Source organism: Rattus norvegicus, chromosome 9, assembly GCF_036323735.1.
Source record: "Rattus norvegicus strain BN/NHsdMcwi chromosome 9, GRCr8, whole genome shotgun sequence".
NCBI classification, from domain to species: Eukaryota; Metazoa; Chordata; class Mammalia; order Rodentia; family Muridae; genus Rattus; species Rattus norvegicus.
In genome coordinates this window covers 61,927,276-61,949,363 of record NC_086027.1, presented here as the reverse complement: position 1 = coordinate 61,949,363, position 22,088 = coordinate 61,927,276, and positions in this window count along the sequence as shown.

Genomic DNA, 22,088 nt, shown 5'->3' with positions numbered 1-22,088 from the left:
ATTTGCATTTCCCTTATGACTAAAGATGTTGAACATTTCTTTAGGTGTTTCTCAGCCATTCGGCATTCCTCAGCTGTGAATTCTTTGTTTAGCTCTGAACCCCATTTTTTAATAGGGTTATTTGTTTCCCTGCGGTCTAACTTCTTGAGTTCTTTGTATATTTTGGAAATAAGGCCTCTATCTGTTGTAGGATTGGTAAAGATCTTTTCCCAATCTGTTGGTTGCCGTTTTGTCCTAACCACAGTGTCCTTTGCCTTACAGAAGCTTTGCAGTTTTATGAGATCCCATTTGTCGATTCTTGATCTTAGAGCATAAGACATTGGTGTTTTGTTCAGGAAATTTTTTCCAGTGCCCATGTGTTCCAGATGCTTCCCTAGTTTTTCTTCTATTAGTTTGAGTGTGTCTGGTTTGATGTGGAGGTCCTTGATCCACTTGGACTTAAGCTTTGTACAGGGTGATAAGGATGGATCGATCTGCATTCTTCTACATGTTGCCCTCCAGTTGAACCAGCACCATTTGCTGAAAATACTATCTTTTTTCCATTGGATGGTTTTGGCTCCTTTGTCAAAAATCAAGTGACCATAGGTGTGTGGGTTCATTTCTGGGTCTTCAATTCTATTCCATTGGTCTATCTGTCTGTCTCTGTACCAATACCATGCAGTTTTTATCACTATTGCTCTGTAATACTGCTTGAGTTCAGGGATAGTGATTCCCCCTGAAGTCCTTTTATTGTTGAGGATAGCTTTAGCTATCCTGGGTTTTTTGTTATTCCAGATGAATTTGCAAATTGTTCTGTCTAACTCTTTGAAGAATTGGATTGGTATTTTGATGGGGATTGCATTGAATCTGTAGATTGCTTTTGGTAAAATGGCCATTTTTACCATATTAATCCTGCCAATCCATGAGCATGGGAGATCTTTCCATCTTCTGAGGTCTTCTTCAATTTCTTTCCTCAGTGTCTTGAAGTTCTTATTGTACAGATCTTTTACTTGCTTGGTTAAAGTCACACCGAGGTACTTTATATTATTTGGGTCTATTATGAAGGGTGTCGTTTCCCTAATTTCTTTCTCGGCTTGTTTCTCTTTTGTATAGAGGAAGGCAACTGATTTATTTGAGTTAATTTTATACCCAGCCACTTTGCTGAAGTTGTTTATCAGCTTTAGTAGTTCTCTGGTGGAACTTTTGGGATCACTTAAATATACTATCATGTCATCTGCAAATAGTGATATTTTGACCTCTTCTTTTCCGATCTGTATCCCTTTGATCTCCTTTTGTTGTCTGATTGCTCTGGCTAGAACTTCAAGAACTATATTGAATAAGTAGGGAGAGAGTGGGCAGCCTTGTCTAGTCCCTGATTTTAGTGGGATTGCTTCAAGTTTCTCTCCATTTAGTTTAATGTTAGCAACTGGTTTGCTGTATATGGCTTTTACTATGTTTAGGTATGGGCCTTGAATTCCTATTCTTTCCAGGACTTTTATCATGAAGGGGTGTTGAATTTTGTCAAATGCTTTCTCAGCATCTAATGAAATGATCATGTGGTTCTGTTCTTTCAGTTTGTTTATATAATGGATCACGTTGATGGTTTTCCGTATATTAAACCATCCCTGCATGCCTGGGATGAAGCCTACTTGATCATGGTGGATGATTGTTTTGATGTGCTCTTGAATTCGGTTTGCCAGAATTTTATTGAGTATTTTTGCGTCGATATTCATAAGGGAAATTGGTCTGAAGTTCTCTTTCTTTGTTGTGTCTTTGTGTGGTTTAGGTATAAGAGTAATTGTGGCTTCGTAGAAGGAATTCGGTAGGGCTCCATCTGTTTCAATTTTGTGGAATAGTTTGGATATTATTGGTATGAGGTCTTCTATGAAGGTTTGATAGAATTCTGCACTAAACCCGTCTGGACCTGGGCTCTTTTTGGTTGGGAGACCTTTAATGACTGCTTCTATTTCCTTAGGAGTTATGGGGTTGTTTAACTGGTTTATCTGTTCCTGATTTAACTTCGATACCTGGTATCTGTCTAGGAAATTGTCCATTTCCTGAAGATTTTCAAATTTTGTTGAATATAGGTTTTTATAGTAAGATCTGATGATTTTTTGAATTTCCTCCGAATCTGTAGTTATGTCTCCCTTTTCATTTCTGATTTTGTTAATTTGGACACACTCTCTGTGTCCTCTCGTTAGTCTGGCTAAGGGTTTATCTATCTTGTTGATTTTCTCAAAGAACCAACTTTTGGTTCTGTTGATTCTTTCTATGGTCCTTTTTGTTTCTACTTGGTTGATTTCAGCTCTGAGTTTGATTATTTCCTGCCTTCTACTCCTCCTGGGTGTATTTGCTTCTTTTTGTTCTAGAGCTTTTAGGTGTGCTGTCAAGCTGCTGACATATGCTCTTTCCTGTTTCTTTCTGCAGGCACTCAGCGCTATGAGTTTTCCTCTTAGCACAGCTTTCATTGTGTCCCATAAGTTTGAGTATGTTGTATCTTCATTTTCATTAAATTCTAAAAAGTTTTTAATTTCTTTCTTTATTTCTTCCTTGACCAGGTTATCATTGAGTAGAGCATTGTTCAATTTCCACGTATATGTGGGCATTCTTCCCTTATTGTTATTGAAGACCAGTTTTAGGCCGTGGTGGTCCGATAGCACGCATGGGATTATTTCTATCTTTCTGTACCTGTTGAGGCCCGTTTTTTGACCAATTATATGGTCAATTTTGGAGAAAGTACCATGAGGAGCTGAGAAGAAGGTATATCCTTTTGCTTTAGGATAGAATGTTCTATAAATATCCGTTAAGTCCATTTGGCTCATGACTTCTCTTAGTCTGTCTACATCACTGTTTAATTTCTGTTTCCATGATCTGTCCATTGATGAGAGTGGGGTGTTGAAATCTCCCACTATTATTGTGTGAGGTGCAATGTGTGTTTTGAGCTTTAGTAAGGTTTCTTTTACATATGTAGGTGCCCTTGTATTTGGGGCATAGATATTTAGGATTGAGAGTTCATCTTGGTTGATTTTTCCTTTGATGAATATGAAGTGTCCTTCCTTATCTTTTTTGATGACTTTTAGTTGGAAATTGATTTTATTTGATATTAGAATGGCTACTCCAGCTTGCTTCTTCTGACCATTTGCTTGGAAAGTTGTTTTCCAGCCTTTCACTCTGAGGTAGTGTCTGTCTTTGTCTCTGAGGTGTGTTTCCTGTAGGCAGCAGAATGCAGGGTCCTCGTTGCATATCCAGTTTGTTAATCTATGTCTTTTTATTGGGGAGTTGAGGCCATTGATATTGAGAGAAATTAAGGAATAGTGATTATTGCTTCCCGTTATATTCATATTTGATGTGAGGTTATGTTTGTGTGCTTTCATTCTCTTTGTTTTGTTGCCAAGACGATTAGTTTCTTGCTTCTTCTAGGGTATAGCTTGCCTCCTTATGTTGGGCTTTACCATTTATTATCCTTTGTAGTGCTGGATTTGTAGAAAGATATTGTGTAAATTTGGTTTTGTCATGGAATATCTTGGTTTCTCCATCAATGTTAATTGAGAGTTTTGCTGGATACAGTAATCTGGGCTGGCATTTGTGTTCTCTTAGGATCTGTATAACATCAGTCCAGGATCTTCTGGCCTTCATAGTTTCTGGCGAGAAGTCTGGTGTGATTCTGATAGGTCTCCCTTTATATGTTACTTGACCTTTTTCCCTTACTGCTTTTAATATTCTTTCTTTATTTTGTGCGTTTGGTGTTTTGACAATTATGTGACGGGAGGTGTTTCTTTTCTGGTCCAATCTATTTGGAGTTCTGTAGGCTTCCTGTATGTCTATGGGTATCTCTTTTTTTAGGTTAGGGAAGTTTTCTTCTATGATTTTGTTGAAGATATTTACTGGTCCTTTGAGCTGGGAGTCTTCACTCTCTTCTATACCTATTATCCTTAGGTTTGATCTTCTCATTGAGTCCTGGATTTCCTGTATGTTTTGGACCAGTAGCTTTTTCCGCTTTACATTATCTTTGACAGTTGAGTCAATGATTTCTATGGAATCTTCTGCTCCTGAGATTCTCTCTTCCATCTCTTGTATTCTGTTGGTGAAGCTTGTATCTACAGCTCCTTGTCTCTTCTTTTGGTTTTCTATATCCAGGGTTGTTTCCATGTGTTCTTTCTTGATTGCTTCTATTTCCATTTTTAATTCCTTCAACTGTTTGATTGTGTTTTCCTGGAATTCTTTCAGGGATTTTTGCGATTCCTCTCTGTAGGCTTTTACTTGTTTATTAATGTTTTCCTGTGCTTCCCTAAGTGTGTTCAGGTCTTTCCTGAAGTCCTCCAGCATCATGATCAAATATGATTTTGAAACTAGATCTTGCTTTTCTGGTGTGTTTGGATATTCCATGTTTGTTTTGGTGGGAGAATTGGGCTCCGATGATGGCATGTAGTCTTGGTTTCTGTTGCTTGGGTTCCTGCGCTTGCCTCTCGCCATCAGATTATCTCTAGTGTTACTTTGTTCTGCTATTTCTGACAGTGGCTAGACTGTCCTATAAGCCTGTGTGTCAGGAGTGCTGTAGACCTGTTTTCCTCTCTTTCAGTCAGTTATGGGGACAGAGTGTTCTGCTTTCAGGCGTGTAGTTTTTCCTCTCTACAGGTCTTCAGCTGTTCCTGTGGGCCTGTGTCTTGAGTTCACCAGGCAGCTTTCTTGCAGCAGAAAATTTGGTCTTACCTGTGGTCCCGAGGCTCAGGTTTGCTCGTGGGGTGCTGTCCAGGGGCTCTCTGCAGCGGCAGCAACCAGGAAGACCTGTGCCGCCCCTTCCGGGAGCTTCAGTGCACCAGGGTTCCAGATGGTCTTTGGCTTTTTCCTCTGGCGTCCGAGATGTGTGTGCAGGGAGCAGTCTCTTCTGGTTTCCCAGGCCTGTCTGCCTCTCTGAAGGTTTAGCTCTCCCTCCCACGGGATTTGGGTGCAGAGAACTGTTTATCCGGTCTGTTTCCTTCAGGGTCCGGCGGTGTCTCCGGCAGGGGTCCTGCCGCTCCTGGGCCCTCCCCCACGGGAGCCCAGAGGCCTTATACAGTTTCCTCTTGGGCCAGGGATGTGGGCAGGGGTGAGCAGTGTTGGTGGTCTCTTCCGCTCTGCAGCCTCAGGAGTGCCCACCTGACCAGGCGGTTGGGTCTCTCTCTCACCGGGTCTGGGAGCAGAGAGCTGCTGCGGGCTGGGATCCGCGGGTGTGGGACTTCCGGTAAACACAGAACGTGCCCGGTTCTAGTGAAATTCTGCTTCCGTGTGTCCCAAGCTCACCAGGCAGCTTTCTTGCAGCAGAAAATTTGGTCTTACCTGTGGTCCCGAGGCTCAAGTTCGCTCGTGGGGTGCTGCCCAGGGGCTCTCTGCAGCGGCAGCAACCAGGAAGACCAATTATTTTTTTATTAACTTGAGTATTTCTTATATACATTTCGAGTGTTATTCCCTTTCCCGGTTTCTGGGCAAACATCCCCCTCCCCCCCTCCCCTTCCTTATGGGTGTTCCCCTCCCAACCCTCCCCCCATTGCCGCCCTTCTTCCAACAGTCTAGTTCACTGGGGGTTCAGTCTTAGCAGGACCCAGGGCTTCCCCTTCCACTGGTGCTCTTACTAGGATATTCATTGCTACCTATGAGGTCAGAGTCCAGGGTCAGTCCATGTATAGTCTTTAGGTAGTGGCTTAGTCCCTGAAAGCTCTGGTTGCTTGGCATTGTTGTACATATGGGGTCTCGAGCCCCTTCAAGCTCTTCCAGTCCTTTCTCTGATTCCTTCAACGGGGGTCCTATGCTCAGTTCAGTGGTTTGCTGCTGGCATTCGCCTCTGTATTTGCTGTATTCTGGCTGTGTCTCTCAGGAGCGATCTACATCCGGCTTCTGTCGGTCTGCACTTCTTTCCTTCATCCATCTGGTCTAATTGGGTGGCTATATATGTATGGGCCACATGTGGGGCAGGCTCTGAATGGGTGTTCCTTCAGTCTCTGTTTTAATCTTTGCCTCTCTATTACCTGCCAAGGGTATTCTTGTTCCTCTTTTAAAGAAGGAGTGAAGCATTCACATTTTGATCATCCGTCTTGAGTTTCATTTGTTCTAGGCATCTAGGGTAATTCAAGTATTTGGGCTAATAGCCACTTATCAATGAGTGCATACCATGTATGTCTTTCTGTGATTGGGATAGCTCACTCAGGATGATATTTTCCAGTTCCAACCATTTTCCTACGAATTTCATAAAGTCATTGTTTTTGATAGCTGAGTAATATTCCATTGTGTAGATGTACCACATTTTCTGTATCCATTCCTCTGTTGAAAGGCATCTGGGTTCTTTCCAACTTCTGGCTATTATAAATAAGGCTGCTATGAACATAGTGCAGCACGTGTCTTTTTTATATGTTGGGGCATCTTTTGGGTATATGCCCAAGAGAGGTATAGCTGGATCCTCAGGCAGTTTAATGTCCAATTTTCTGAGGAACCTCCAGACTGATTTCCAGAATGGTTGTACCAGTCTGCAATCCCACCAACAATGGAGGAGTGTTCCTCTTTCTCCGCATCTCACCAGCATATGCTGTCACCTGAGTTTTTGATCTTAGCCATTCTCACTGGTGTGAGGTGAAATCTCAGGGTTGTTTTGATTTGCATTCCCCTTATGACTAAAGATGTTGAACATTTCTTTAGGTGTTTCTCAGCCATTCGGCATTCCTCAGCTGTGAATTCTTTGTTTAGCTCTGAACCCCCTTTTTTAATAGGGTTATTTGTCTCCCTGCCGTCTAACTGCTTGAGTTCTTTGTATATTTTGGATATAAGGCTTCTATCTGTTGTAGGATTGGTAAAGAAATGTTCCCAATCTGTTGGTTGCCATTTTGTCCTCACCACAGTGTCCTTTGCCTTACAGAAGCTTTGCAGTTTTATAAGATCCCATTTGTCCATTCTTGATCTTAGAGCATAAGCCATTGGTGTTTTGTTCAGGAAATTTTTTCCAGTGCCCATGTGTTTGAGATGCTTCCCTAGTTTTTCTTCTATTAGTTTGAGTGTGTCTGGTTTGATGTGGAGGTCCTTGATCCACTTGGACTTAAGCTTTGTACAGGGTGATAAGCATGGATCGATCTGCATTCTTCTACATGTTGCCCTCCAGTTGAACCAGCACCATTTGCTGAAAATACTATCTTTTTTCCATTGGATGGTTTTGACTCCTTTGTCAAAAATCAAGTGACCAAAGGTGTGTGGGTTCATTTCTGGGACTTCAATTCTATTCCATTGGTCTATCGGTCTGTCTCTGTACCAATACCATGCAGTTTTTTATCACTATTGCTATGTAATACTGCTTGAGTTCAGGGATAGTGATTCCCCCTGAAGTCCTATTATTGTTGAGGATAGTTTTAGCTCTCCTGGGTTTTTTGTTATTCCAGATGAATTTGCAAATTGTTCTGTCTAACTCTTTGAAGAATTGGATTGGTATTTTGATGGGGATTGCATTGAATCTGTAGATCGCTTTTGGTAAAATGGCCATTTTTACTATATTAATCCTGCCAATCCATGAGCATGGGAGATCTTTCCATCTTCTGAGGTCTTCTTCAATTTCTTTCTTCAGTGTCTTGAAGTTCTTATTGTGCAAATCTTTTACTTGCTTGGTTAAAGTCACACCGAGGTACTTTATATTATTTGGGTTTATTGTGAAGGGTGTCGTTTCTCTAATTTCTCTCTCAGCTTGTTTCTCTTTTGTATAGAGGAAGGCTACTGATTTATTTGAGTTAATTTGATACCCAGCCACTTTGCTGAAGTTGTTTATCAGCTTTAGTAGTTCTCTGGTGGAACTTTTGGGATCACTTAAATATACTATCATATCATCTGCAAATAGTGATATTTTGACCTCTTCTTTTCCGATCTGTATCCCTTTGATCTCCTTTTGTTGTCTGATTGCTCTGGCTAGAACTTCAAGAACTATATTGAATAAGTAGGGAGAGAGTGGGCAGCCTTGTCTAGTCCCTGATTTTAGTGGGATTGCTTCAAGTTTCTCTCCATTTAGTTTAATGTTAGCAACTGGTTTGCTGTATATGGCTTTTACTATGTTTAGGTATGGGCCTTGAATTCCTATTCTTTCCAGGACTTTTATCATGAAGGGGTGTTGAATTTTGTCAAATGCTTTCTCAGCATCTAATGAAATGATCATGTGGTTCTGTTCTTTCAGTTTGTTTATATAATGGATCACGTTGATGGTTTTCCGTATATTAAACCATCCCTGCATGCCTGGGATGAAGCCTACTTGATCATGGTGGATGATTGTTTTGATGTGCTCTTGAATTTGGTTTGCCAGAATTTTATTGAGTATTTTTGCGTCGATATTCATAAGGGAAATTGGTCTGAAGTTCTCTTTCTTTGTTGGGTCTTTGTGTGGTTTAGGTATAAGAGTAATTGTGGCTTCATAGAAGGAATTCGGTAGTGATCCATCTGTTTCAATTTTGTGGAATAGTTTGGATAATATTGGTATGAGGTCTTCTATGAAGGTCTGATAGAATTCTGCACTAAACCCGTCTGGACCTGGGCTCTTTTTGGTTGGGAGACCTTTAATGACTGCTTCTATTTCCTTAGGAGTTATGGGGTTGTTTAACTGGTTTATCTGTTCCTGATTTAACTTCGGTACCTGGTATCTGTCTAGGAAATTGTCCATTTCCTGTAGATTTTCAAGTTTTGTTGAATATAGGCTTTTATAGTAAGAGCTCATGATTTTTTGAATTTCCTCTGAATCTGTAGTTATGTCTCCCTTTTCATTTCTGATTTTGTTAATTTGGACACACTCTCTGTGTCCTCTCGTTAGTCTGGCTAAGGGTTTATCTATCTTGTTGATTTTTTCAAAGAACCAACTTTTGGTTCTGTTGATTCTTTCTATGGTCCTTTTTGTTTCTACTTGGTTGATTTCAGCTCTGAGTTTGATTATTTCCTGCCTTCTACTCCTCCTGGGTGTATTTGCTTCTTTTTGTTCTAGAGCTTTTAGGTGTGCTGTCAAGCTGCTGACATATGCTCTTTCCTGTTTCTTTCTGCAGGCACACAGCGCTATGAGTTTTCCTCTTAGCACAGCTTTCATTGTGTCCCATAAGTTTGGGTATGTTGTACCTTCATTTTCATTAAATCTAAAAAGTTTTTAATTTCTTTATTTCTTCCTTGACCAGGTTATCATTGAGTAGAGCATTGTTCAATTTCCACGTATATGTGGGCATTCTTCCTTTATTGTTATTGAAGACCAGTTTTAGGCCGTGGTGGTCTGATAGCACACATGGGATTATTTCTATCTTTCTGTACTTGTTGAGGCCCATTTTTTGACCAATTATATGGTCAATTTTGGAGAAAGTACCATGAGGAGCTGAGAAGAAGGTATATCCTTTTGCTTTAGTATAGAATGTTCTATAAATATGCGTTAAGTCCATTTGGCTCATGACTTCTCTTAGTCTGTCTACGTCTCTGTTTAATTTCTGTTTCCATGATCTGTCCGTTGATGAGAGTGGGGTGTTGAAATCTCCTACTATTATTGTGTGAGGTACAATGTGTGTTTTGAGCTTTAGAAAGGTTTCTTTTACGTATGTAGGTGTCCTTGTATTTGGGGCATCTTGGTGGATTTTTCCTTTGATGAATATGAAGTGTCCTTCCTTATCTTTTTTGATGACTTTTAGTTGAAAATTGATTTTATTTGATATAGAATGGCTACTCCAGCTTGCTTCTTCCGACCATTTGCCTGGAAAGTTGTTTTCCAGCCTTTCACTCTGAGGTAGTGTCTGTCTTTGTCTCTGAGGTGTGTTTCCTGTAGGCAGCAGAATGCAGGGTCCTCGTTGCATATCCAGTTTGTTAATCTATGTCTTTTTATTGGGGAGTTGAGGCCATTGATGTTGAGAGATATTAAGAAATAGTGATTATTTCTTCCCATTATATTCATATTTGGATGTGAGGTTATGTTTGTGTGCTTTTCTTCTCTTTGTTTTGTTGACAAGACGATTAGTTTCTTGCTTCTTCTAGGGTATAGATTGCCTTCTTATGTTGGGCTTTACCATTTACTATCCTTTGTAGTGCTGGATTTGTAGAAAGATATTGTGTAAATTTGGTTTTGTCATGGAATATCTTGGTTTCTCCATCTATGTTAATTGAGAGTTTTGCAGGATACAGTAACCTGGACTGGCATTTGTGTTCTCTTAGGGTCTGTATGACATCAGTCCAGGATCTTCTGGCTTCATAGTATTTGGCGAAAAGTCTGGTGTGATTCTGATAGGTCTGCCTTTATATGTTACCTGACCTTTTTCCCTTACTGCTTTTAATATTCTTTCTTTATTTTGTGCGTTTGGTGTTTTGAATATTATGTTATGGGAGATGTTTCTTTTCTGGTCCAATCTATTTGGAGTTCTGTAGGCTTCTTGTATGCCTATGGGTATCTCTTTTTTTAGGTTAGGGAAGTTTTCTTCTATGATTTTGCTGAAGATATTTACTGGTCCTTTGAGCTGGGAGTCTTCACTCTCTTTTATACCTATTATCCTTAGGTTTGATCTTCTCATTGAGTCCTGGATTTCCTGTATGTTTTGGACCAGTAGCTTTTTCCGCTTTACATTATCTTTGACAGTTGAGTCAATGATTTCCATGGAATCTTCTGCTCCTGAGATTCTCTCTTCCATCTCTTGTATTCTGTTGGTGAAGCTTGTATCTACAGCTCCTTGTCTCTTCTTTTGGTTTTCTATATCCAGGGTTGTTTCCATGCGTTCTTTCTTGATTGCTTCTATTTCCATTTTTAATTCCTTCAACTGTTTGATTGTATTTTCCTGGAATTCTTTCAGGGATTTTTGTGTCTCCTCTCTATGGGCTTCTATTTATTTATTTATGTTTTCCTGGAATTCTTTCAGGCATTTTTGCGATTCCTCTCTGTAGGATTCTACTTCTTTATCAATGTTTTCCTGTGTTTCTCTAAGGGAGTTCTTCACGTCTTTCTTTTTTTTTTGTTCATTTTTTCGGATCTGGGGACCGAACCCAGGGCCTTGTGCTTCCTAGGTAAGCGCTCTACCACTGAGCTAAATCCCCAGCCCCTCTTCATGTCTTTCTTGAAGTCCTCCAGCATCATGATCAAATATGATTTTGAAACTAGATCTTGCTTTTCTGGTGTGTTTGGATATTCCTTGTTTGTTTTGATGGGAGAATTGGGCTCCGATGGTGCCATGTAGTCTTGGTTTCTGTTGCTTGGGTTCCTGCGCTTGCCTCTCGCCATCAGATTATCTCTAGTGTTACTTTGTTCTGCTATTTCTGACAGTGGCTAGACTGTCCTATAAGCCTGTGTGTCAGGAGTGCTGTAGACCTGTTTTCCTGTTTTCTTTCAGGCAGTTATTGGGACAGAGTGTTCTGCTTTCGGGCGTGTAGTTTTTCCTCTCTACAGGTCTTCAGCTGTTCCTGTGGGCCTGTGCCTTGAGTTCACCAAGCAGGTCACTTGCAGCAGAAAAGTTGGTCTTACCTGTGGTCCAGAGGCTCAAGTTCACTCGCGGGGTGCTGCCCAGGAGCTCTTTGCGGCAGCAGCAACCAGGAAGATCTGCGCCGCCCTTTCTGGGAGCTTCAGTGCACCAGGGTTCCAGATGGCGTTTGGTGTTTTCCTCTGGCGTCCGAGATGTGTGTGAAGTGCAGTCTTTTCTGGTTTCCCAGGCGTGTCTGCCTCTCTGAAGGTTTAGCTCTCCCTCCCATGGGATTTGGGTGCAGAGATCTGTTTATCCGGTCTGTTCCTTCAGGTTCCAGAGGTGTTTCAGGCGCAGGGGTCCTGCCACTCCTGGGCCCTTCCCCACGGGAGCCCAGAGGCCTTATACAGTTTCCTCTTGGGCCACGGATGTGGGCAGGGGTGGGCAGTGTTGGTGGTCTTTCTGCTCTGCAGCCTCAGGAGTGCCCACCTGACCAGGTGGTGAGGTCTCTCTCCCACGGGGTTTGGGAGCAGAGAGCTGCTGCGGGCCGGGATCCGTGGGTGTGGGACTCCCGGTAAACCCAGGGAGTGCCCGGTCCTAGAGGAATTTTGCCTCTGTGTGTCCTGAGTTCACCAGGCAGGTCTCTTGCAGCAGAAAAGTTGCTCTTACCTGTGGTCCTGAGGCTCAAATTTACTCGTGGGGTGCTGCCCAGGATCTCTCTGCGGCGGCAGCAACCAGGAAGATCTGCGCCGCCCTTTCTGGGAGCTTCAGTGCACCAGGGTTCCAGATGGCGTTTGGTGTTTTCCCCTGGTGTCCAAGATGTGAGGAGTGCAGTCTCTTCTGGTTTCCCAGGCTTGTCTGCCTCTCTGAAGGTTTAGCTCTCCCTCCCACGGGATTTGGGTGCAGAGAACTCTTTATCTGGTCTGTTCCTTTAGGTTCCGGTGGTGTCCTAAATTATTTTATATTGTGTAAAACAGTAGTGTTTCAGCTCTGCCTTGCATTGATAAACTCCATTAATTTTTTTATTCTATGTATTTATTTGTGTATGAGTGCATACATGTATGGAGGTTAAAGGACAACTTATAGGAGTTGGATTTCTTCTTCCATTATATTGCTGGAGTTTATATGTATTTAGAGTCCTTATAATATAAATACACACTGACAACTCATACAGGTGATGTTTTCATTACATCCTTGGTTCCCATCTCCTATGAGCATTTTTCAAAGCACCAAGGAAATAAATAGGCATAAGCATTAGCCTATTGTACAGCTTGAAACTGTTTATTCTTTATCTTTTGTTCTGTTCTCTGAGCCTTTGTCAGATGTTTGTAAATTCCACTGTTGCAATTTTCAAATACTTTTATCGAGCCATCATGTGGAGGCACAGTGACATTTACATGTCCTAATTATGTTCACCTGATGCTTACAGGGCTGTTTGGTAAATTATCACTTGTGTTTAGGTTGTGGGTTTCTTTGATTGTTTGCCATCCAAACCTTCCAGCATGATGCTCATGTTTCTTCATCAGTCAAGTTGACTATTACCAGATTCCAGAAGATACAGTCTTCATAGAAAACACCAGGTAGTTCCTCCTCTACTTCACCCTTTTTTGGTGGTGATGTTTCAGTGACACTATTTTTTTTTCTTTTTGTTTTTTTTTTTTATTAACTTGAGTATTTCTTATATACATTTCGAGTGTTATTCCCTTTCCCGGTTTCCGGGCAAACATCCCCCTCCCCCCTCCCCTTCCTTATGGGTGTTCCCCTCCCAACCCTCCCACCATTGCCGCCCTCCCCCCATAGACTAGTTCACTGGGGGTTCAGTCTTAGCAGGACCCAGGGCTTCCCCTTCCACTGGTGCTCTTACTAGGATATTCATTGCTACCTATGGGGTCAGAGTCCAAGGTCAGTCCATGTATAGTCTTTAGGTAGTGGCTTAGTCCCTGGAAGCTCAGGTTGCTTGGCATTGTTGTACTTTTGGGGTCTCGAGCCCCTTCAAGCTCTTCCAGTTCTTTCTCTGATTCCTTCAATAGGGGACCTATTCTCAGTTCAGTGGTTTGCTGCTGGCATTCGCCTCTGTATTTGCTGTATTCTGGCTGTGTCTCTCAGGAGCGATCTACATCCGGCTCCTGTCGGTCTGCACTTCTTTGCTTCATCCATCTAGTCCAATTGGGTGGCTGTATATGTATGGGCCAAATGTGGGACAGGCTCTGAATGGGTGTTCCTTCAGTCTCTGTTTTAATCTTTGCCTCTCCCTTCCCTGCCAAGGGTATTCTTTTTCCTCATTTAAAGAAGGAGTGAAGCATTCACATTTTGATCATCCGTCTTGAGTTTCGTTTGTTCTAGGGATCTAGGGTAATTCAAGCATTTGGGCTAATAGCCACTTATCAATGAGTGCATACCATGTATGTCTTTCTGTGATTGGGTTAGGTCACTCAGGATGATATTTTCCAGTTCCAACCATTTGCCTACGAATTTCATAAACTCGTTGTTTTTGATAGCTGAGTAGTATTCCATTGTGTAGATGTACCACATTTTCTGTATCCATTCCTCTGTTGAAGGGCATCTGGGTTCTTTCCAGCTTCTGGCTATTATAAATAAGGCTGCGATGAACATAGTGGAGCACGTGTCTCTTTTATATGTTGAGGCATCTTTTGGGTATATGCCCAAGAGAGGTATAGCTGGATCCTCAGGCAGTTCAATGTCCAATTTTCTGAGGAACCTCCAGACTGATTTCCAGAATGGTTTTACCAGTCTGCAATCCCACCAACAATGGAGGAGTGTTCCTCTTTCTCCACAACCTCGCCAGCATCTGCTGTCACCTGAGTTTTTGATCTTAGCCAATCGCACTGGTGTGAGGTGAAATCTCAGGGTTGTTTTGATTTGCATTTCCCTTATGACTAAAGATGTTGAACATTTCTTTAGGTGTTTCTCAGCCATTCGGCATTCCTCAGCTGTGAATTCTTTGTTTAGCTCTGAACCCCATTTTTTAATAGGGTTATTTGTTTCCCTGCGGTCTAACTTCTTGAGTTCTTTGTATATTTTGGATATAAGGCCTCTATCTGTTGTAGGGTTGGTAAAGATCTTTTCCCAATCTGTTGGTTGCCGTTTTGTCCTAACCACAGTGTCCTTTGCCTTACAGAAGCTTTGCAGTTTTATGAGATCCCATTTGTCAATTCTTGATCTTAGAGCATAAGCCATTGGTGTTTTGTTCAGGAAATTTTTTCCAGTGCCCATGTGTTCCAGATGCTTCCCTAGTTTTTCTTCTATTAGTTTGAGTGTGTCTGGTTTGATGTGGAGGTCCTTGATCCACTTCGACTTAAGCTTTGTACAGGGTGATAAGCATGGATCGATCTGCATTCTTCTACATGTTGCCCTCCAGTTGAACCAGCACCATTTGCTGAAAATGCTATCTTTTTTCCATTGGATGGTTTTGGCTCCTTTGTCAAAAATCAAGTGACCATAGGTGTGTGGGTTCATTTCTGGGTCTTCAATTCTATTCCATTGGTCTATCTGTCTGTCTCTGTACCAATACCATGCAGTTTTTATCACTATTGCTCTGTAATACTGCTTGAGTTCAGGGATAGTGATTCCCCCTGAAGTCCTTTTATTGTTGAGGATAGCTTTAGCTATCCTGGGTTTTTTGTTATTCCAGATGAATTTGCAAATTGTTCTGTCTAACTCTTTGAAGAATTGGATTGGTATTTTGATGGGGATTGCATTGAATCTGTAGATTGCTTTTGGTAAAATGGCCATTTTTACTATATTAATCCTGCCAATCCATGAGCATGGGAGATCTTTCCATCTTCTGAGGTCTTCTTCAATTTCTTTCTTCAGTGTCTTGAAGTTCTTATTGTACAGATCTTTTACTTGCTTGGTTAAAGTCACACCGAGGTACTTTATATTATTTGGGTCTATTATGAAGGGTGTCGTTTCCCTAATTTCTTTCTCGGCTTGTTTCTCTTTTGTATAGAGGAAGGCAACTGATTTATTTGAGTTAATTTTATACCCAGCCACTTTGCTGAAGTTGTTTATCAGCTTTAGTAGTTCTCTGGTGGAACTTTTGGGATCACTTAAATATACTATCATATCATCTGCAAATAGTGATATTTTAACCTCTTCTTTTCCGATCTGTATCCCTTTGATCTCCTTTTGTTGTCTGATTGCTCTGGCTAGAACTTCAAGAACTATATTGAATAAGTAGGGAGAGAGTGGGCAGCCTTGTCTAGTCCCTGATTTTAGTGGGATTGCTTCAAGTTTCTCTCCATTTAGTTTAATGTTAGCAACTGGTTTGCTGTATATGGCTTTTACTATGTTTAGGTATGGGCCTTGAATTCCTATTCTTTCCAGGACTTTTATCATGAAGGGGTGTTGAATTTTGTCAAATGCTTTCTCAGCATCTAATGAAATGATCATGTGGTTCTGTTCTTTCAGTTTGTTTATATAATGGATCACGTTGATGGTTTTCCGTATATTAAACCATCCCTGCATGCCTGGGATGAAGCCTACTTGATCATGGTGGATGATTGTTTTGATGTGCTCTTGATTTCGGTTTGCCAGAATTTTATTGAGTATTTTTGCGTCGATATTCATAAGGGAAATTGGTCTGAAGTTCTCTTTCTTTGTTGTGTCTTTGTGTGGTTTAGGTATAAGAGTAATTGTAGATTCGTAGAAGGAATTCGGTAGGGCTCCATCTGTTTCAATTTTGTGGAATAGATTGGATAATATTGGTATGAGGTCTTCTATGAAGGTTTGATAGAATTCTGCACTAAACCCATCTGGACCTGGGCTCTTTTTGGTTGGGAGACCTTTAATGACTGCTTCTATTTCCTTAGGAGTTATGGGGTTGTTTAACTGGTTTATCTGTTCCTGATTTAACTTTGATACCTGGTATCTGTCTAGGAAATTGTCCATTTCCTGAAGATTTTCAAATTTTGTTGAATATAGGTTTTTATAGTAAGATCTGATGATTTTTTGAATTTCCTCTGAATCTGCAGTTATGTCTCCCTTTTCATTTCTGATTTTGTTAATTTGGACGCACTCTCTGTGTCCTCTCGTTAGTCTGGCTAAGGGTTTATCTATCTTGTTGATTTTCTCAAAGAACCAACTTTTGGTCCTGTTGATTCTTTCTATGGTCCTTTTTGTTTCTACTTGGTTGATTTCAGCTCTGAGTTTGATTATTTCCTGCCTTCTACTCCTCCTGGGTGTATTTGCTTCTTTTTGTTCTAGAGCTTTTAGGTGTGCTGTCAAGCTGCTGACATATGCTCTTTCCTGTTTCTTTCTGCAGGCACTCAGCGCTATGAGTTTTCCTCTTAGCACAGCTTTCATTGTGTCCCATAAGTTTGAGTATGTTGTATCTTCATTTTCATTAAATTCTAAAAAGTTTTTAATTTCTTTCTTTATTTCTTCCTTGACCAGGTTATCATTGAGTAGAGCATTGTTCAATTTCCACGTATATGTGGGCATTCTTCCCTTATTGTTATTGAAGACCAGTTTTAGGCCGTGGTGGTCCGATAGCACGCATGGGATTATTTCTATCTTTCTGTACCTGTTGAGGCCCGTTTTTTGACCAATTATATGGTCAATTTTGGAGAAAGTACCATGAGGAGCTGAGAAGAAGGTATATCCTTTTGCTTTAGGATAGAATGTTCTATAAATATCCGTTAAGTCCATTTGGCTCATGACTTCTCTTAGTCTGTCGACATCACTGTTTAATTTCTGTTTCCATGATCTGTCCATTGATGAGAGTGGGGTGTTGAAATCTCCCACTATTATTGTGTGAGGTGCAATGTGTGTTTTGAGCTTTAGTAAGGTTTCTTTTACGTATGTAGGTGCCCTTGTATTTGGGGCATAGATATTTAGGATTGAGAGTTCATCTTGGTGGATTTTTCCTTTGATGAATATGAAGTGTCCTTCCTTATCTTTTTTGATGACTTTTAGTTGGAAATTGATTTTATTTGATATTAGAATGGCTACTCCAGCTTGCTTCTTCTGACCATTTGCTTGGAAAGTTGTTTTCCAGCCTTTCACTCTGAGGTAGTGTCTGTCTTTGTCTCTGAGGTGTGTTTCCTGTAGGCAGCAGAATGCAGGGTCCTCGTTGCGTATCCAGTTTGTTAATCTATGTCTTTTTATTGGGGAGTTGAGGCCATTGATATTGAGAGATATTAAGGAATAGTGATTATTGTTTCCCTTTATATTCATATTTGGATGTGAGGTTATGTTTGTGTGCTTTCATTCTCTTTGTTTTGTTGCCAAGATGATTAGTTTCTTGCTTCTTCTAGGGTATAGCTTGCCTCCTTATGTTGGGCTTTACCATTTATTATCCTTTGTAGTGCTGGATTTGTAGAAAGATATTGTGTAAATTTGGTTTTGTCATGGAATATCTTGGTTTCTCCATCAATGTTAATTGAGAGTTTTGCTGGATACAGTAACCTGGGCTGGCATTTGTGTTCTCTTAGGGTCTGTATGACATCAGTCCAGGATCTTCTGGCCTTCATAGTTTCTGGCGAGAAGTCTGGTGTGATTCTGATAGGTCTCCCTTTATATGTTACTTGACCTTTTTCCCTTACTGCTTTTAATATTCTTTCTTTATTTTGTGCGTTTGGTGTTTTGACAATTATGTGACAGGAGGTGTTTCTTTTCTGGTCCAATCTATTTGGAGTTCTGTAGGCTTCTTGTATGCCTATGGGTATCTCTTTTTTTAGGTTAGGGAAGTTTTCTTCTATGATTTTGTTGAAGATATTTACTGGTCCTTTGAGCTGGGAGTCTTCACTCTCTTCTATACCTATTATCCTTAGGTTTGATCTTCTCATTGAGTCCTGGATTTCCTGTATGTTTTGGACCAGTAGCTTTTTCCGCTTTACATTATCTTTGACAGTTGAGTCAATGATTTCTATGGAATCTTCTGCTCCTGAGATTCTCTCTTCCATCTCTTGTATTCTGTTGGTGAAGCTTGTATCTACAGCTCCTTGTCTCTTCTTTTGGTTTTCTATATCCAGGGTTGTTTCCATGTGTTCTTTCTTGATTGCTTCTATTTCCATTTTTAATTCCTTCATCTGTTTGATTGTGTTTTCCTGGAATTCTTTCAGGGATTTTTGCCATTCCTCTCTGTAGGCCTCTACTTGTTTATTAATGATTTCCTGTGTTTCCCTAAGTGTGTTCATGTCTTTCTTGAAGTCCTCCAGCATCATGATCAAATATGATTTTGAAACTAGATCTTGCTTTTCTGGTGTGTTTGGATATTCCATGTTTGTTTTGGCGGGAGAATTGGGCTCCGATGATGGCATGCAGTCTTGGTTTCTGTTGCTTGGGTTCCTGCGCTTGCCTCTCGCCATCAGATTATCTCTAGTGTTACTTTGTTCTGCTATTTCTGACAGTGGCTAGACTGACCTATAAGCCTGTGTGTCAGGAGTGCTGTAGACCTGTTTTCCTCTCTTTCAGTCAGTTATGGGGACAGTGTGTTCTGCTTTCCGGCGTGTAGTTTTTCCTCTCTACAGGTCTTCAGCTGTTCCTGTGGGCCTGTGTCTTGAGTTCACCAGGCAGCTTTCTTGCAGCAGAAAATTTGGTCTTACCTGTGGTCCCGAGGCTCAGGTTCGCTCGTGGGGTGCTGCCCAGGGGCTCTCTGCAGCGGCAGCTACCAGGAAGACCTGTGCCGCCCCTTCCGGGAGCTTCAGTGCACCAGGGTTCCAGATGGTCTTTGGCTTTTTCCTCTGGCGTCCGAGATGTGTGTGCAGGGAGCAGTCTCTTCTGGTTTCCCAGGCTTGTCTGCCTCTCTGAAGGTTTAGCTCTCCCTCCCACGGGATTTGGGTGCAGAGAACTGTTTATCCGGTCTGTTTCTTTCAGGTTCCGGCGGTGTCTCAGGCGCAGAAGTCCTGCCGCTCCTGGGCCCTCCCCCACGGGAGCCCAGAGGCCTTATACAGTTTCCTCTTGGGCCAGGGATGTGGGCAGGGGTGAGCAGTGTTGGTGGTCTCTTCCGCTCTGCAGCCTCAGGAGTGCCCACCTGACCAGGCGGTTGGGTCTCTCTCTCACCGGGTCTGGGAGCAGAGAGCTGCTGCGGGCCGGGATCCGCGGGTGTGGGACTTCCGGTAAACACAGACCGTGCCTCCTAGAGAAATTCTGCTTCCGTGTCCCAAGCTCACCAGGCAGCTTTCTTGCAGCAGAAAATTTGGTCTTACCTGTGGTCCCGAGGCTCAGGTTCGCTCGTGGGGTGCTGCCCAGGGGCTCTCTGTAGCGGCAGCAACCAGGAAGACCTGTGCCGCCCCTTCCGGGAGCTTCAGTGCACCAGGGTTCCAGATGGTCTTTGGCTTTTTCCTCTGGCGTCCGAGATGTGTGTGCAGGGAGCAGTCTCTTCTGGTTTCCCAGGCTTGTCTGCCTCTCTGAAGGTTTAGCTCTCCCTCCCACGGGATTTGGGTGCAGAGAACTGTTTATCCGGTCTGTTTCTTTCAGGTTCCTGCGGTGTCTCAGGCGCAGAAGTCCTGCCGCTCCTGGGCCCTCCCCCACGGGAGCCCAGAGGCCTTATACAGTTTCCTCTTGGGCCAGGGATGTGGGCAGGGGTGAGCAGTGTTGGTGGTCTCTTCCGCTCTGCAGCCTCAGGAGTGCCCACCTGACCAGGCGGTTGGGTCTCTCTCTCACCGGGTCTGGGAGCAGAGAGCTGCTGCCTCAGTGACACTATTATACTCAGCATTCTAAACCAAACTGTATCTCTTTCCAAGGTTATTACTAAAGGACTCCATATAGAAGTTTGTTGATAAATACCATCTTGAGTGATGAGCAAGGAAGTATCAAATACAAGTTATTAAAAATAATTTCATAATAGGGTTATTTGATTCTCTGGTGTCTAACTTCTTGATTTCTTTGTATATATTAGATATTAGCCCTCTATCAGATGTAGGATTGGTAAAGATCCTTTCTCAATCTGTTGGTTACTGTTTTGTCCTAATGACAGTGTCCTTTGCCTTACAGAAGCTTTGCAATTTTATAAAGTCCAATTAGTCGATTCTTGATCTTAGAGCATAAGCCATTGGTGTTTTCTCCAACGCCCATGTGTTTGAGGCTCTTAACTACTTTTTCTTCTATTAGTTTGAGTATATCTGGTTTTATGTGGAGGTCCTTGAACCACTTGGACTTGAGCTTTGTACAAGGAAATAAGAATGGATCTATTTGCATTCTTCTTCATGCTGACTGCCATTTGAACCAGCACCATTAGTTGAAAATGCTGTCTTTTTTCCACAGGATGGTTTTACCTCCTTTGTCAAAAATCAGGTGACCATAGGTGTGTGGGTTCATTTCTGGGTCTTCAATTCTATTCCATTAATCTACATGCCTGTCTCTGTACCAATACTATACAGATTTTATCACTATTGCTCTATAGTACAGCCTGAGGTCAGGAATGGTGATTCCCCCAGAAGTAAATGGAGTACAGAGTTAAATGAAGAATTCTCAATGGAGGAAAATTAAATGGCCAAGAAGCATTTAAAGAAATGTTCAACATTCATAGTCATCAGGGAAATGCAAATCAAAATAACCCTGAGATTTCACCTCACACCAGTCAGAATGGCTAAGATCAAAACTCAGATGACAACAGATGTTGGCGAGGATATGGAGAGAGGAACACTCCTTCATTGATGATGGGATTACAAGTTGGTAAAACCACTCTGGAATCAGTCTGGAGGTTCCTCAGAAAATTGGACCTGAGAAATCAGCTATAGCACTTCTTGGCATATACCAAAAGTTGCTCCAACATATAAAAAGGACACATGCTCCACTATGTTCATAGCAGCCTTATTTATAATAGCCAGAAGCTGAAAAGAACTCAGATGTCCTTCGACAGAGAAATGAATACAGAAAATGTGGTACAGCTACACAATGGAGTACTACTCAGATATTAAAAACAATGACTTCATGAAACTCATAGGCAAATGGATGGAACTAGACAATGTCATCCTGAATGAGGTTACCCAATCACAAAAATACACACATGGTATGCACTCACTTATAAGTAGATATTAGTCCAAGAGCTCAAATTACCCAAGATACAATCCACAGACCACATAAAACTCAAGAAGAAAGATAAACATATTGTGGATGCTTCAGTTCTTCTTTGAAGGGGGAATGAAAATATTCATAGGAAAGGATACAGAGACAGAAGAAGACTGAAGGAAAGGCCATCTAGATACTGCCCCACCTGGGGATTCAACCCATATACATACAGCTACCAAACCCAGGAAATATTGCTGATACCAAGAAATGAATGCTGACAGGAACCTTGATATAGCTGTCTCCTGAGATGCTCAGCCAAAGCATGACAAATACAGAGGCAAATGCTCACAGATAACCATTGAATTTAGAACATGGTCCCCATTGGAGGAGTTAGAGAAAGGATTGAAGGAGCTGAAGGGATTTGCAACCCTATATGAACAACAATACCAACCATCCAGAGTTCTCAGTGATTAAACCACCATCCAAAGAGTACATATAGACTGGACCCATGGCTCCAGCTGCATATGTAGCAGAGGATGTCTTTGTAGGGAATCATTGGGAGAAGCCCTTGGTTCTGCCGAGATTTGAACCCCCTAGTGTAGGGAAATGTCAGGGTGGGGGAGACAGGAAAGACTGGATGGATGGGTGGGGGAATACCCTCATAGAAGAAGTGGGAGGGGGATGGGATAGGGTGTTTATGGATAGGAAACCTGGAAAGGGGATAACATTTAAAAT